This window comes from Colius striatus, chromosome 11 (genome assembly GCF_028858725.1).
Source record: "Colius striatus isolate bColStr4 chromosome 11, bColStr4.1.hap1, whole genome shotgun sequence".
NCBI lineage: Eukaryota > Metazoa > Chordata > Aves > Coliiformes > Coliidae > Colius > Colius striatus.
In genome coordinates this window covers 12,018,666-12,036,189 of record NC_084769.1, presented here as the reverse complement: position 1 = coordinate 12,036,189, position 17,524 = coordinate 12,018,666, and the positions used below count along the sequence as shown (strand labels likewise).

At 38.8% G+C, this 17,524-nt stretch overlaps 1 protein-coding gene across 4 annotated transcripts in view; it reads right to left on the bottom strand.

Annotated features, from left to right (window-relative positions):
• The window catches only part of MYLK (myosin light chain kinase), a 218,824-nt gene that overhangs the window by 136,832 nt on the left and 64,468 nt on the right, over positions 1–17,524 (bottom strand). The gene's annotated exons all lie outside the window — the stretch shown is intronic.

The following is a 17,524-nucleotide window of genomic DNA, read 5'->3' as shown; positions in this document are numbered from 1 at the left end:
GGCAGGTCATCAGAAGTCACGCCAGGAGGAAATGTTAAAGGACATGTAGAAAACCATTCAGAATGTCTGACAAACTTTGACCTTTATTTTGCTTGCTGCCTGCAAACAAAAGCCTGACACAAAAAAAGAAGAGACTCAGCCCAGCAGATACTCATTACTAGTAAAGCATAAACTTCTTGCAGCTTTTGCAAAACTGATCATCAGTATTGAATCATCAGACTGAATCAAGAAGGCATCTGAAGAAATGTGATGAACATGAGAAATTTTGTAAGTGTAAAAAACAATGTATAGCACTTATACTCAAAATGAATCAGAGACTGTATAGTGTACTTCCTCTTCCAATGTCTAAGTTTCAGCAAAAAAAAGAATATTTGTGACTTTATTGCAAGTTATGTATTAGATGGGCTCATCTGAAGGTCATACAGTTGAAGGATGTCATACAACCCCAAGAGGTTTAATCCAGACAGTGAGAGATGTCTTGTGGATGCAGCTCATCCCAGGTTCTACAAAGAAAGAAGAGCTGTTTTCCACGCTCAGCAGATTCTAGCCAGTGTCCTCCATCTTCCTTGTATCAAGAGCTTTTTCATCTGGAGCTTGATCAAAAGATGTGTGAGGCAAACTAAGTACTTGAGAGCAAACTTAGCAGAGAATGTCAAGAACTGGATGCACCTAACACATTCTCTGTCCATGTGAACAGAGCTGTGCTCTCTAACAAAAAAAGCACTACATCTTTTTGTAATAGTTCATACTGACATGAGCTCTTAATGTCAGTCTTAGTAAAAAAGTACTATAAAGCTGTGGAGACTACACGAACAGCATGACTATAACCCCACCTAACAGCTGGTATATTTGTATTTTAATATTTTTGGTCGGTGCAGGTGGGAAACATGGTTCTGCCCAGTGCAGCTCCTTTGTAAGTCTTGTAACAAAACTGATGTTAGTTTCAAGCTGTAATCTTTAACAAATGAACAGCAGATGGTCTTGATAGAGGAAAGTGGACATGATACATTGTTAAGCTCCTTCTGAGACCCTAAACACACACAAACCACATATCAAGAACAGTTTATCCATTTTAAAGGCTTTCTTCTAAAACACAGAATTTGCCTGGCAAAGTTAAACATGAAAATGGTAAATGTTTGGAGACTTAGCTATGGCCTCACAAACAAAGCAAATAACCTACCTCTTCTACACAGCAGTCTAGAATACATTTGCCTGATTTAAGGCAAAAATGTAACACATATTAGGACTAAACATAGCTGTCTTCAAAGCATTGACTCTTGTACGTACAAGAAACAACAACAGCCTTTCTGTAAACCTTGGGTATGTTTTTGTTTAAGCACTGAACTGTCATACACTACATCTGGTGTTTAAGTTTCTTGTTCCACATCCACACAGTTCTCATAAACTAGTTCTTTGGATGTAACTTTAAATGGAACACAACTCTGAAGGTGTAAGTCTTCACAACTTCACAGTTGTGTGAGCAGTTATGTTTCTTCTCCTAAATGGTGTGAAGCAGGGAGAGACAGATACAGGCCTTCAAATAGAGTGTTGTCTTGCAAAAAAAAGTCCCCAAAAAGCAACAAACAAAAAACCATTAAAACTCATCAACAATAACAAAAAAAAATCAAAAGTAGACAGTAGAATCAAACATCTGCAAAGCACCACTGAATCCTACAACTCATTCTTTAGTCGTCCATTCCTGGCAATCACTGCATATCACATTCTTAGGCAATCTTGGACCATCCATAGTTATGTTGAGCTCCTTCACAAGGTTTCTCCTATAGAAGTTTCAAACCATATACATTTTACTTGATTCTCATTTGTGACAATGAAAACCTTTGGCATGTTTTACTCCTTGATCTTGCTAATTTTAACGTTGTGAGTAAAGTGTATCTTACGTTCTTTTAGCCTTGAGTAGAAAGATCATATGCCACAGCACTAACATAGAAGGGCTGCAAGGCCTACCATTGTCCCAAATGCTCTGACAAAAGATACAAAAAAATTACCTGGAGATACAATTCACAGAATTCAACAAGGAGAATTCAACACAAGGATAAGGAGACCCAGAAGGTAAAAAGAGACTTAGCAATGTCTTCATATTTATTTAAAGCTGTCCCTTTAAACTAATTATTTCAATGCAACTCCTACAGTGCCATATGAGGTTTAACTCTTCCTAGTCCCATGGGAAAACCTGTGTCCCACTTTCAGGAGAGGCTGAGTAATGTGTGCTTTTCACACAATGACATGTTTAACATGATAGTGAGCGCTGAGCACTTCTGGCTCATTTTGACTGCTGTACCCAACTATGGGGATAGGAATGAAAAACAGTACACTTTAATATATAGTCCATTAAAATCTCCAGAAACATAGAATCATAGAGTGGTAGGGGTTGGAAAGGACCTTTAGAGATCATCCAGTCGAACTCCCCTGCAGAAGCAGGTCCATCTAGATCAGGTTGCACAGGATTGTGTCTGGGTGGGTTTTGAAGACCTCCAGAGAAGACTCCACACCCTCCCTGGGCAGCCTGTGCCAGGGCTCCCTCACCTCAACAGTGAAATAGTTTTTTCATATGTTTAAACGGAACTTTTTGTGTTCCAGCTTCATCCCATTACCCCTTGTCCTGTCACCAGATACAATAGAAAAAAATGGATGTCCCAACCTCCCGACATCGACCATTTAGATATTTGTAGATATTAATGAGATTCCTCTGCAGTCTCCTCTTATCAAGACTATAGACAATATCCTAAACCTACATGGATCAAGTTCAGATTTTGGATCCTGGATCTTATTCACAGATCATAGGATACAATTACAGAATTCAGGTGAGAGAGGGGAAAGTAAAGAGTTAAAGCATTGTCTAAATTTTCACACAAGTGACCCTTTGACAGAGTTTCACTTTGCTGTCTGACAACGTTCAAGGGTTTCTGCAGAAGCTTGGCAAAAAGTCCATTCAAGTGTAGAATGATTAAATCTCATGGAAGAATTACTTTCTGCCATGCTTCTGTGCTTCTTCCCTCCCTGATACCAGTACTGACAATCTAGAATTCTGTGGCAAAATGAATAAAGTATATCTTATAGAAAATTCTTTGACTCTGATGTAATCTTCTTAGATTTTGCTTCAATGACTCTGCAATGCTCCATTTGGCTGGAAACATGCTTTCAATTCAGATCATAAACCAATGCTGGCGTCATATGCATGCTACTTAGATAATCTAGAAGAAGCATACATAACTGGGTCTACTGAGCTCCTAGTGCACTTCACAGTTCCCAAAAGGTGTCCAAGTAATGCCCTGGAGTACTAATGAAAAGCAACCAGCTTCTTTGTAAGGAGAATATTCTTGTCCCTACATTTCTGTGAAGCTTTACAGAAATGATAGGAATAAAGTTGCTTTGGATTTTCCATCTAAAAACTTCAGGTTATGAGATGGTCACACAATCAGATTTACTTCATGCACACAGTGGTAATCTAGAGAACAGCCAGAAGTTACACTCTGATGCAAACGAGCTTGAGCAAGTGCAGTACCTTAGTACATTGTTAAAGCAGGTTGAGGTGGGCCTCTCAGACTGCAGGCAAGTCTGTTTTAACTGTGTTTGAAAGTGTATTGTGGCTTCCTAATTTTATATTTTGGAAAACAGCAAATAAACACTCTTCATTCATTTCCATGTCATTCATATTCGTATAAACTCATTCCAAATGCTTGTATTACTTAAGCTGAAGACCCTGTGTTTTTTGATCCGGGCTTGTACAAGGAACAATAATACTTGTCAAGTTTTCCATCTCTTTTCTAGTCTGAGATAAAGACATATCAAAATTACGTGTAGCATCCAAAATGTGGGAACCCCCAGATTTCTACATTGACACAGCTACTGTTGGGGTTTTATTTCTCTACATTTTTTCAAACACTATTTGCTATTTTTCGCATCTTAAGCTGATTAGTTAGAGTGCTGTTCAGGGCAAGATCTGCCTTTTGAGCAATAATGGCTAATAAAAACTGAACCAGGTGTATTTCATTTTTCTACTTTGAACTTATTAATGCCATTTAATGTTTTATAGACCAGGCACTAAAAAGAATGAGATCCTTTTGCAGATAGCACCCCACTAATTTTAGTTCTGACTCCTTAAAGTAGTTCTGCACTACATGCAAATTTTGTTCTCCACTTTTTATCCCTTTTTTGCAGGTTACAAAGGTGTAGGACACTACACATACTACCACGGTTCTTTAGGGGGATCAACATTAACATTTCTCCCAGCAAGGAAGAATTTATGACCTATCCATGGAAGACATGGTCTGGTAACTGAGAAGCAGACAGCAGCTGCAAATCATTTCTTTCAATCTCCTACATTTAATCTTTTTTTAATTTGTAAAATTCAGTGTGGAGAGTTCAAGAGGTGCATGGTGTATTGGCTCTGTGCTCACAGCCATTTGAATAAAGCATTGCTTTCCCATGCACCCTATCATCTACCAGTCCTCTTGTCCTAAATGATTTCTAAAGAGCTCAAGTGGAATTTCAGAGCAGCACTAGGTGTCAAGTGGCTTTGAGGTATTTAATTTTCAAGTTGAAACACCAGTTCAAATTAATGCAGCTTTTAAGAAAATGCTTAAGACCTACTTATGACTTTTGAAATTTACTACACACAGAGATGCTCTTCCTAAATTACACATAATTTCATTTAAAATTTATTGAATTAAAAGTATCATTGTTATAGGAGTCCACAGACAGCCCCATAATAACCTGAAACATCATTCAGATGAAATCCAGAACACTATCAAGGTGGTCTCTACTCTTTCCAGGTTAGTGGACATGAGAGGAAAAAACTATACAGAGAAACATTTCTGTGCAGATGATTGACAAATCAGCAAATGAATCAGCAGTTGTAAACCTCTGTTACACTGATGGGGGCATTTCCACACAGGTGTTGCAGTCTCAGAGTGGCAGTGGTGTTTTGGTGGACCATTAAATAAATCATTCTACCAGCAGCAACATCTGTCTTTTTACTTTCCCCACATTGTAGCCAGCTGATCTGTAGCCATTAAGGACATGAGGAGAGTTTTATGCAAACCACCCATACAAGCTCACCTGGACCTCCCCCCCCCCCCCCCCCATAAATATGAGTGTTATGAACTTAAAATGGGATTATAAACAGACCATCTGCATCTCTGACTATCTTTAGATCTATACTTAGTCATTGTCCAATTATTCCTCTCTTTAAAAAAGTTTGTGTAGGTTAGCAATTCAAGAGCAGTTAGATGCCATGAATCAAGGATAAAGTTTACAACAAAGCTTAAACTGTTTTCCCCATTGCCACTCAGGTGCTGTCCTGGATCCTTTTATGAGTTACAGTGGCACACAAAAATGACAAGGTCTCTGCAATGTGGTGAAATTTTGACACCTTGTCAAAAAAGGAATGTAAAGGATACTGAATTATGTACAACCTGAAGACGATTTCACTTCCAAAACAAGTAGCTGTCATGTGGGAAACTGTCACTCAGACTTCATAGCTGATGTGAGGATGTGAGACATGGAGGCAGTCAGAGACTTTCCCAAGCTCACACTAAAAGGAAATTATCTTCCCATGTTTAGGAATGTTAGATCAGATAAACTCAACGTATTTCATTTTTGCCAATAAACTGCAATCAACGTAAAGAATCAAATGAAGTTGCAGCACAGGAAAGCAGCTGATCTTCTTACCCTGAATAATGACCGAGGCCATCATTATCATGTGAATGCGTCTGTATACAGGTATCAAAGCACAGAGTATCAAGAAATAGTAGAGATGGTCCAGATATAATACATGCAGATCCCCGGCAGCAAATCAAGAAGCATGTAAAGTATGAGAATGACAACTCTCAAATAAAAGAATGATAACTCACCACTGTGGAAGGATGTGAGCAACATCGTAAGACAGAACAGTCAGCTCCCAGTACCTTTAATACTGCTGTACAGCTCTGCAGAAAAGTGTCTATAGGATGGGCCAAAAAGATTTCACAAACAACAGCAAGCAAAGAGCTCTCAACAAAACAGGGACTCTGGACCAACTGATGTTAAAGCCTTTTAAAAACTGTTAAATTTTATGAGGTGCTGAGTAGTTTGAATAGCTTAAAAAGCCAAAAAAACCCCAATACAAATAAATAGCTGATCTGTGTGTGTGATTATGGTTCATTTAAGAGTATGTATTAAGGATATAAATTATTTCAAAGAGAAATAACTGTGGCTGCTGAATGGAAATAAGGCTCTTGCTAGTTGTTCCACATAGCCAGTAAATCCCTGCTCCTCTTTCTTCCTCATCTTTGGTGATTCTGAATAAAGATATCTATCAAATATTATAAATGAAGCAGCTGCTTTAAGTCAGTAGCAATGAGTTTACAACCATGCCAGAAGTTTCCCAATAGGACCAGTGTTCATTTCAGAGTGACAGCAATCTTTGCTACAGAAAGCAAGACTGGAAAAATCAGAGCAGAGTTTCACTGTGTTGCAAGAGCTGTCAGAACAGGAGCAGTTTGTTCCTTTCCACTTCAATGGGACAGCCTGATTTACTGTGTTTGGTGCTGCTTTCGTTCATAACTTTTATTTGGCAGCATTAGCAGAAAGGCTGAAACATAAAACAGTTTAACACAATAAAAATAAACTGCTGGGAAACTGTCTTCTGTCTTCCCTCTTCCCACCATGAAGAGCTTTGCTTTTAACACTTGACAAAGATTTTTGAGTGAGGAATCCTTCATTCACTAACAATTCAGAAAGGTGGATAAAGACTATTTAGACCAAGCCCAAGCACTAAGAAGTCCCCTGACCAATACAGGATGAAATTAACACCGACATTTCACGCTGTAATTAACAAAATGTGTGTGTGTCCTCACTTAGAAGGAAAACTTAAACATTCAGTTCTTTTATCTCACAAAACTGACCACAGAACCCATACACCGAGCCACAGCTTAGGACATCACCAAGGAAAAAAAACTCTACTGAAACCACACACGAAAAACCAAAACTGAACAGTATCAAATATTTTCAAAGCAGAAATCACTTCATAACAATAATATTTAGGGTTTGAATTGGCAGCTGCTTTTTAAAGACAATAATCCCATTCTTTCCTTTCTCAGGAGAATGATCATCATTTACTGTAATAACACTTACAAAAACTATTTTTTTCCACTGCATTTCATTTCTGGAAGACTGAAAGATATTTTCTTTTACTTGTCAATGCAAAGTGAATGTGTTAATAGGATGTGAATTTACTAATAGCCCTATCTTCATGAAGGAGCTATGCCACTAATCAAGAGACTCACACTTTCCCAGCTTAGGGATGTTGTTCTTAGAAATTCAATATCAACATGGAAAATATGTTTGGAGCTGTGAAATTCATAATTAAAGACAAAAATCCAGATCTGGAATGTAAGGTGGAAACAAAAACTCTTTGCTCTGAATGAATATGCTCGTACTTTATCAATTTCCAGCCTGACAAGATTTATTTCCTGCAATTTAGGTCTGGCAGTGGCCACAGAAAATGCTAAAACTGGATTGTGTTGCCGAGTTGACTGCACAATTGTATGTTCATTTAAAGACTGTCTGCTGCTAGTGATGAATGCTGCTGGCAAAGGCAATACTCTGGGTAGGTTATAAAAATCCTCCTCAGTTATGTAAACTGCCTCACTGCTAATGCTACTTGGTAGGGCTGGCAAGGACACTGAGCATGAACTGTCATTTGTTTTGAATTTTGTTAAAAAGTAGAACTGATGTGATTACAAAGTGTACAAAATGCAATGTTACATTGTGAGGATATGAATACATCAGACAGCCTAAACATCTACCACTTCTCATTGCCTTGTTCATTCTATGTGCAACTTACTGCTATGCATTAAATAAAGTTCCATACAGAAGCCTATTACAAAATATCAACTGCTCATTAGTACTTGCCAGTGATGTTTTTATCCTGTAATAATCTATAAAATCTACAGGCTTTCTATATACTTTTCAATATCAGCTTAGCAGAAATAACCCTCACAGTACAACTTACAAACTGCTGTGTTAAAAATGAAAAACAAAGGCTGAGAAAAAACTGTTAAACAGGAAAAAAAAACCCCTCAAAGCACTAACTGAAATAATAAGTATAAATTGATGTGGCTATAAATTTCTAGTTCAACAGCTCAGAATAAATGTTTATAGACATGCTGATTGCAAGAGAAATGTTGTGGGCTCATCTCTCCTTTCTAATGCTTTCTCTGAAAACTGAAATTGCTGTGATCTTCATAAGAGCAACATACATGTGCACTCAGAAGTAGCTACATTCATTTAGGTTGTGGGAAAAGTGCTTACTCTGCATATGCTTTCAATAGAGTTCCACTTAACTGCAGTTACTGGCATTCTTATAGAGAGATCTGAACAAATCCAGCACAATGTTTTCCATTAAACCTATGAGCATGTAATAGTCTCCTGAGCAGACAATTCTTTGTCTATGCTTCTGTCCATTAGCATATCCCAACAGGTAAACAAACTAGCTTTTGTGTCAAGGCACTGAGGATCTAATTCCTGCACTGTGCTCTCATCAGGGATTGCTCTTAATCCAACAGCAGTCACCTAGATATTGCACCTATTGTAAATCTTAATTTTCTCTCCCAAAATCTCAGGCTCCAGTAAGGACAGGTTCACATCTAAGGTACTGGATGGGAATTGAACTTCTGGAAAGCAGCAGTTCAGTTTTGAATCCAGGCATGTATTCCTCTTGGTTCTCACACCAACCAGTAAATCTCATCCTGTCTTAGCACTCCACTTGAATGCCAAGGGAGGTAACAGAGACTACTTACTCTGCTGCTTTAGCTAGGAATGTCACCAGAAAAAGGTCTAACTCTAGTCTGGTCTCTGTATGTGTTAAATACTATCAGCAAACATATACTAGGACTCCAGTTGAATTAGACTTTTAAGTGGTACCATGAAATAAACAAAAATCGGTACCATTTACCATAGTTCTTTAACCTGTACTTCCAAGGTTTTATAATAATTCTTCTTCCAGTGTCTTTGCTTTTAACATAACTGTAGTTTGAAATATTTACATTTGTCTCCCTGTAGAGACAAACTGCTGAGCTCTTCTTTTATAAGGGAACACCACATTTTATAAAGAGAAAAGAATCAAGCTTAAGTATATTGAACTCTTGTTCTAGGCTGTCTACAGAACAGAATTCTTTATTCATCATTTGCCTGATGAGTGTGGGAATGTGATATGAGTTAGATTTCAGATATGATATATCAAATACCACCAGGGAGGGGGTGGGGTGGAGTGAAATGTTTTTCCAAAGCTTTTCTGAAACAGTGTAAAATAACACTAATACTCTAAGCTTTGCAAAAACAAGTTAAATGCATCATAACTATAGGCTTAGTTTTGTATTATGGGGCACATGAAAAGAAAGGCAACTTCTCAAAGCCACAGAGTACTAATTTGACTCTATTGTGCAGCTAGCGGAAAATTACCATTCTGATTCAATGTGAGTCAAGAGAGCAGAGAGATGGATGAAACAAGCTCAATATTCTCTCACCAAAGGCCATGAACAGAATTATTTAGTCAGTCTTCTCCATTTTCCTTGGGTTACATATGCAGGTTGGTGTCATCTCGAAATGAAAAGTCCTTGTACACATAATACATCACCATACAGTATGACCTCTACCTAGTACTTCAGTAAGCTCAGCTGTTTTATTGATACTAAATAGTGTACTCCATAGAATAACACCTACTACAGTATTTTGAGAAAGTACAGAAAAGTAAGGAAAATTCAAAAAGAAAAGGTAAAATAATTCATTTTTCTATTTCCCTGCATTCTGCACATGAACTACAAAGGTCTCTATATGGGCAATAGAAACACACCAAGATGACTGAGAATTTGTACTAGGTTTAGCCACAGAATTTTCAGAAGACAGGGATTGCTTTGGTCTGTCTTGCTGCAGGTTTATAGTAACATACCTATTTCCAGAGGATAAAGCTATCTTCATCATCAGAAAGCCTAGAGTCAGACTATTTTTTTCAACGGAAGGTTTCCAGGTTTTCACTCTCTCATGCAGAGTGTAGATTTGTAAAACTCCTCTGAACAAGAAAGGTGCAAGACCATAGGTCATCTCTAGAATCTCATTGCAACATATCCTTAATGTGGGAAGGCTAGCAATGAGGTCAGGTGGCTAAGTTATTAACTCATGAGTCAACAAACACTATATGATCCCCAACTGAGAACATGGCTGTCAAGTTTCCTAGAAGAATAAATTCAATATATTTAGGTGGGCAATTCAAGGCTCTTATACTGGACTAGTCACCTCAGGGATGCCCAGTCAGCGGAATGCCTTGATTGTCAAAGCAGAGAGCTTTGACATGTAACTTCTGACAGCAACGGGAGTGTGTCCCTCATCAAGAACTATACCAACATATCAATGTCTCTCCTCTTCCAAAGAGTATTTCCTCCATATAAGAGCAGACAACAGAGAAGTGTATTCGTATGTGACGCCAAACTATGAACTGGGATGACTTTGGGCTTAAAAATCATGATGAAGGTAGGTTTGTCCATAGGCACTGAACAACTCCAGCAGCTTAGGTACAGAAATATATGCCACCTGCTAGAGATTCAGTAACTTTCAATAGCATAGTGATAAAGTCTTATAGATTTAACATTAAAAACTGAGTGGGGCCTATGGACAGACAAGCTGGCCTTGCCTACTTTTGCTCCTGACTGAACCCTCATTGCTTGCTACGTCTGGGACCATCAGTAGACCCTTTTACAGAACATGGCACTGCCTGCTGTGTTCAGAGCCTGTGGGACTGCAGCCCACTGGTGATGGCATAGCCCATGTGCAGCTCACCCTCAGCTCCTGGCTCACCTTCCTTCAGGGAGCAGCCAGCCCTCATGTCTCCCGGTCGGACTGGTTTCTCTCCATGAATGAGTTGAATTGTACATGATTCACAGCAATATTTTCTGTTCAGTATGCACTTAGATGCTAGAGAGAGGCCAGATGTTATACATATATATTAAAAAGCATGTTGTCTGGTTCTGCCCAGTAGGTTTCCAACCTCCATCCTGTATCCATGAGTGAACAGAGCCAAACAACACGTCAAAAGCAGAAATGTTCAGCTTTGGAGTCTAGGTGCTAGAGTGAGTGTGAACTGAGCAAAACTGCAATGAGTAATGGTGTGTTTTGATTATAAACCTTCTCCACATGTGGCCTTCTGCAAAGATTCTGAATACATCACACTTGCTGTCTACTAATGACTACTTTCATAGTTACATATGGCACCAAACCCCTCCCTGACCTTTGTGGTTTCATCAGCCAGATGAAGGCAAGGTGCTGTAATAAAATTTAAGCCTTGCTTATGGATAAGAGAAGACAAATATACTCCTAGTTAACCAAATGCATGTCTGACCAGTATTCCATCCCATCTTTTGTGGCAGTTAGAAAAAGGAAATTTTAAGTTTTTCCAGATAGGTGCAAAACAACCCCAAACCCACAAAACCACCAACAAAATGAACTTTTGATCCATTTCATAGAATCATAGAATAGTAGGGGTTGGAAAGGACCTTTAGAGATCATCTGCTCCAATCCCCCTGCAACAGCAGGTCACTATAGGCTATTGCAGCCCAAGGAAAAGAAAGTGAACTTCTCACACTATTTCAGTTACTGGGTCTTCTCTAACAGGTAAATCTATTATGACTATGAAAAAAATCAAATGCAGAAGTCCTTAAAAGAAACAAATTTCAAAATATCATAAAGATAAGTTGCAGTCATGTTTCATGTAATACTAAGAACATTTGTTTGAACAGGGAAGCATAATGCTACATGATAAGTTTTATTGCCAGTGGAGTTGACCACAACAAAGACTTATACACTGGCCCAGAAGAGCAAGGGAGAATAGCCTGGAAAAGATAATGATATTCTTTAAATTAAAAGCAGAACTGAAGAATCTAATAATGCTTTGTTAAAACTGGAGAGATTCACGATTAACCATCATGGGACAAGAAAAATGAGAAGAATTGTACTGACTACTTCTACCCTGACATACAGGACTCAATCTCTGAACATGTCCATGTGCAGCTATTTAGGATATGCTGACTAGCTGTTTTTTCTCTCAGGAAACAGCTAGATTCTCTTCTATTGCTATATGAATATTTTATATCATCTTTTCCTTGCAGATTTATCAATACATTATTTTTTTCCCTCTAATTTCCATTTAAGGACAATAGAAAAAAACAATAAGTCCAGAAATCCCTATTAATGAAGTGAATTTTCTTCAAAATCAACCCTATGGATAAATTTTAAACCAAACACATACAGCTTATCTGACATACACTCATGCTTTACGGCAATACATCACAGTAGTGGGTGACCACAAAACATATGTACAATGAACATTTCAGTCAATAGTTTGTTGGTTTCCCCAACTTCATCTGGGAGTGATAGATGCAGTTAAATCACACAGAATTTTGTCAGGTTCCTCATATGATTTTGATTGTTTCCATCTCAAAACCAAAAAAAAAAAACCAACCAGAAAAACATAAGTAAGAAAAAGTGAAGCACCAGAAGCAGCACAAATGCACGGTCTAGCTTCAGCTACAACATTGTCCGGTTTGGGCAGATACTACATAAAATAATAAGAGATCCTCTTTAGCTCCATATGAACATTAGTTGATGTGTTCTTAAAAAACTTCTGTTATTATTATTATTATTAAAAAATGGTTTTTATGTTCATAGAATCACAGAATGGTAGGGGTTGGAAGGGACCTTTAGAGATCATCTAGGCCAACTCCCTTGCAGAAGCAAGTTCACCTAGATCAGGTCACATAGGAACACATCCAGGTGGGTCTTGAAGACCTCCAAGGAAGGAGCCTCCACAACCCCTCTGGGCAGCCTGTGCCAGGGCTCCCTCACCTCAATAGTGAAATATTTTTTTCTTGTATTTTAGTGGAACTTTTTGTGTTCCAGCTTCATTCCATTACCCCTTGTCCTGTTGCTAGATACAATAGAAAACAGTGCTGCCTCAACTTCCTGACACCCATCATTTAGATATTTGTAAATGTTAATAAGATCTCCCCTCAATCTCCTCTTCTCCAGTCTAAACAGCCCCAGTTCCCGCAGCCTTTCCTAGTATGAAAGATGTTCCATTCCCCTGATCATCTTGGTGGCCCTGTGCTGGACTCTCTCCAGCAGTTCCCTGTCCCTCTTGAGCTGAGGAGCCCAGAACTGGACACAGGACTCCAGATGAGGTCTCACCACGGCAGAATAGATGGGGAGCAGAACCTCCCTGTAGTTCATTTAACTACAGTAGTTAGTACCAAAACAAGCAAGAATAGGGATCCAGTCTTTCTGCCATTGTGCAGACCAATAGAGAACTCTTGTCCACAACCACTCATAGGTAGGCAGTTCAGGTGAGAAAGGAGATAGAAAGCAAATAGAATAACAAATATGTCAGTGGCAAATAGCATGTTTCTTCCACAGTTTGGGGGTGATTGGGTTATTGAAAACAGGCTCAATTATAAAAAAAAAACAAAATTCAACCTTGAGTAATAGCAACTGAGAATAGAGATACTACGTCCAGTCTTCCCCAGTCTTGGCCTCTTTCTTGCTCAGAATGATTGTCTGTGTGGAATTTGAGGATATTCAACATAGTCTAGGATTTCTGAACGTCTGGCAGATTGGAGCAACTCTGCAAAAGGTCTGACCAAACGTCCCTGCCAAACATCCAGAAATCTTGGCTGTTGCCTCAGCACATGCACACACGAGTTGCACAGGACGGTGCAGTAAGTCCAGCACTTTTTGATAATCATCATACACACTGCACACAGGCTACACAAGAAATGCCTAAATACTTCCACCTGGAAAGTCTTGAGTATAACTATGACAGCTATAGGCAACATGAAGACAGGTATGATGTGAATTTATGAGTTAAAGAGGCTGAGGCACTAAAGTAATGCTCACAGACCACCACTCCTGCCTTAAATTTCTTGAGCAGCAACTTGCACCTCCGCAGTTTCCCTGCAAGGCAGGGAAAATGAGTTTCAACACATGGGTGCTTGTGTCAGATGATGAAAGGAAGTGTCTTTGAATAATTCTGGGTGTAGATGACACTGTCTGAGGAAGAAACTAAAACTTCCCACCTTAACCATTTCCCAGCAGAGCAGCCACTCCTTTGTTTAAAGCTGAAACTCTTTTCAGCTGCTGTTTCTCCATGCCAATACAGAGTTATATAATAAAATAAACCCAAATAAAATAATGCATGAGAACATGTAAATAGGTAAAAAACCCAACACTCTGGTAAGTGAATATAATGAGAGATCAATTACACCAAGGAAAAAGAAATAGTAATAGAAGATCCAAACAGAAACAGATGTGCAATAAGTTGTTCACAGCCATCTAACTTGCTTTAATTTTTCCTTTTTTATGTCTATACCCTGATGTCTGTTTGATACAAAATGGTGCAGTAACTTCTGAGTGCACATTTGTCCCAAGAACACTCACTGATATGTGGAAAGAAAGATCAAATAAATCTCCAGTCAAGTCAATACTTTTCTTAGTTCTTTGCTCCTAAAAAACATGCCTCAGTGTTTGCTATCAGTTTTCTGGGAGTATCACAGTACATGGTAGCTTTACAGATCAGCACAAATCCTCCTACAGTATTCACTTCATCAGACAACTGTCTCCTGTGAAAACATGGATCTTTGAGTTTCCTCCTCACATGGCTCTCAACAGGCACCCCTCCATAAAGCACAGATCCAAAAAACATTGGCAGCTTCATGCAACCAGCCGCCTGGTACAGTTTCTAACAGCAGACATCACATGCTGACAGCAAAGGATTTGTGCCATGTCACTGTCCTCTGTCATTATACAGGCTTTTCTCATTTCAGATCCTGTCATCTCAAATCTAACGTTACAATGTAATTAAGACTTTTGGAGTGCCTGCTGACTGAGGCTTGGAAATGGAGCACATATTGCTCCAAGTCCAAAGCAAAGGGTACATAACAAAGGTTTTGCCACGCAAAGCTGATGCAGCAGCCACATTAAAACAAGTTGGTTAGATCTCTGTTTTTTCATTAGCAGGTACTTGAAAGGGCTTACAAATGCTGTGGTAGTGTTTCCTTTCATCAATTTTTTCAATGCTTCCCTACCCTTTATCTCCTAAGACATCACATAAATGAGTCTCCTTTCTATCTTAGAACAGATGGTCGAATCATTGGCAATCTTCCCATTGCCTCTTGTTTCTCATTGCCTGATCCCAGTTCATTTTCTCAGGCATGATGTGTCAAAGAATATTTGAGCAATCAGCAGCAGCAAAAGCAGCTCAGAAGGTGGCAAACTGGACGAGTCCCTGTGTGACCTATTCTAGGTGGTCCTGCTCTGGCAGGGGGATTGAACTGGATGATCTTTCAAGGTCACTTCCAAACTGATTCTGTGGCTTTACTGATTCAAAGAGATACAAATAGAGTGTTGCAACTGCAGGGTGGTAGAAGGACAAGCAGAAAGCACATTAAAAATGGGCAGGATTTTACATTGACCTGTCTTTCTCTAAAATTTACCATCCAGCACCCTTACCTGGAGGGGGGTGGATGAGGAAGAGAAGAGCAGTAACTACTCAACAGGCAGCAAACTGAACTAAGTACCTCAACATCTACACGGACTATGAACTACACGTTAATACATTAGTCTAGCTCCCTGGGACTAGAATACGAGACTAGTTTTCACAGTTTGATATCTCGGTTCTGGCAATGGATCATATAGATTGGTTAACGTGAAGCATAAAAACAGCCCCTACTGCACTGTTGCCAATCACGCAATGCTTTATCCAAGGAGAAAAATTCTTTCCTAACCCCTAGGCAATCAGTCTGTGGTCTCTAGCATGATATTTGGCTGTTCCTCTCAAGCCAAACTGTAGCACGAGTATTCTTGAAGCTCATAAAATTAACAACCATCAATATTATCCTCAAAAATTATACATGTGTGCAGCCAAAGCAGGTTGACTTAACTACTGGCTACAATCAAGCACAGAGGTTAATATCATTCTGGACAGGGAAGGGCTTGTTGGAAACTGATGGTTCTTTGACTTATTTTTTACTGCTTGACATTAGAACCAGAAATGTTCTCAATATATTTTTGATGTAGTGAGTCTATTGCTATTTAAATTCAGCAAATTTATTTGTGGGCAGCTAATCCAGTAGTTATCAGCTAAAAATTCTTGTTTTGGGCAACCACCTTACTTTTTTTTGTAGTAACAACTCTGCTGCAGACTATTTTATTGATCTCAGAAACCAAAGCTTAAAATAGGGTGAGAAAGATCAAGAGAATGTGGTTCAGTGGTTGGAGAACAGTAGAGATTCTCATTTTTTCTTCTCAGCTTCTCTATCAGTTTGCCACAGAAACCTAAGTAAATCTCTCTATGCCTTTCTGTACAGAAGTTAACACAGATAGGGAAACTTGGAAGAGAGCATCAACATCCACTGATTCCTTGTGTGTGCAGTGACAGTGCAGAGTCCTGCTGGGTTGGTCCATCCTGCTGCTCCATTCACCTACACACATCCCCAGAGTGTCAGTATATTCTGGGTCTCAGTACATTTTTCTGCCATGGAAAGCCAACCTGTTTTTGAAGACTTCCCCAGACAGTCATGAAAGAACTTCTAAACACAGAAAGAGAAGTGAAGGATTAACTTGGCAATTTAAATTAACCTTTGGCAAAAGCTCATAAACCCAAGCAAAAGCTGAAGTAGTGTCTTAACACTAGGGTGGGCTAGTTCAGGCTGAGAGCAACACTTAAGCTGCAAGTGTAGGTGGATGCAGAGTGGAGCCAGGGCAACGTTTAAATAACTACTCAGACAGGAACATAGAGCTGGATAAAGTCCAATATTTAGAAATCAAAATTCTAAATATGAAGGAGGAAGTCTTCTCAAAATGGAAGGCATACAAGACATCAGTTAGGCTTCAGTCTCAAGCCACTGAGCTTGTACAGTCTCCAAAAGATCAGTAAACAGGATATGAAGAAATCACATAGGCACAAAAACACGCAAATTTGTTGGAATTTGTGGCCACTCTCTACCTAATAAAAGGTAAAATAAAAAAAATATAAAGCTTTATTTCATTTGACTATGGAAAAAGATGCTATTTGCATCCATATTGGTCTACTGTGGTGTTTTGAACCTTTCCTATAGAACAGCACAGTTGAGTTTCAGAGAGTGAAAGGCTAAAAGAAATTAAATTTTAAAATAGATACATGGCTAATGGTTTTGTACTTGTAGGTCAGCATAGTTTGTATGTGCCACGTTACAATTAAAGTATCCTAAACAACTTCAAAGAGTGAAATTTAGGAAGATCCGAAGTTTGAAATAATCTGATAGGATATTTTGCTTGGATTATGAATTGATCAAATGTTATCAGCAGCATCAAAATACCACTTTGATAATTTACAGATGTTTATTCAGGTGCTGTGGCTGAAAAGGATTTCTCTGTCCTCTCATGTGACACTTGAGACAGAAATCACCATGACATTGCTACAAAGAATTTACTAATTAATGCT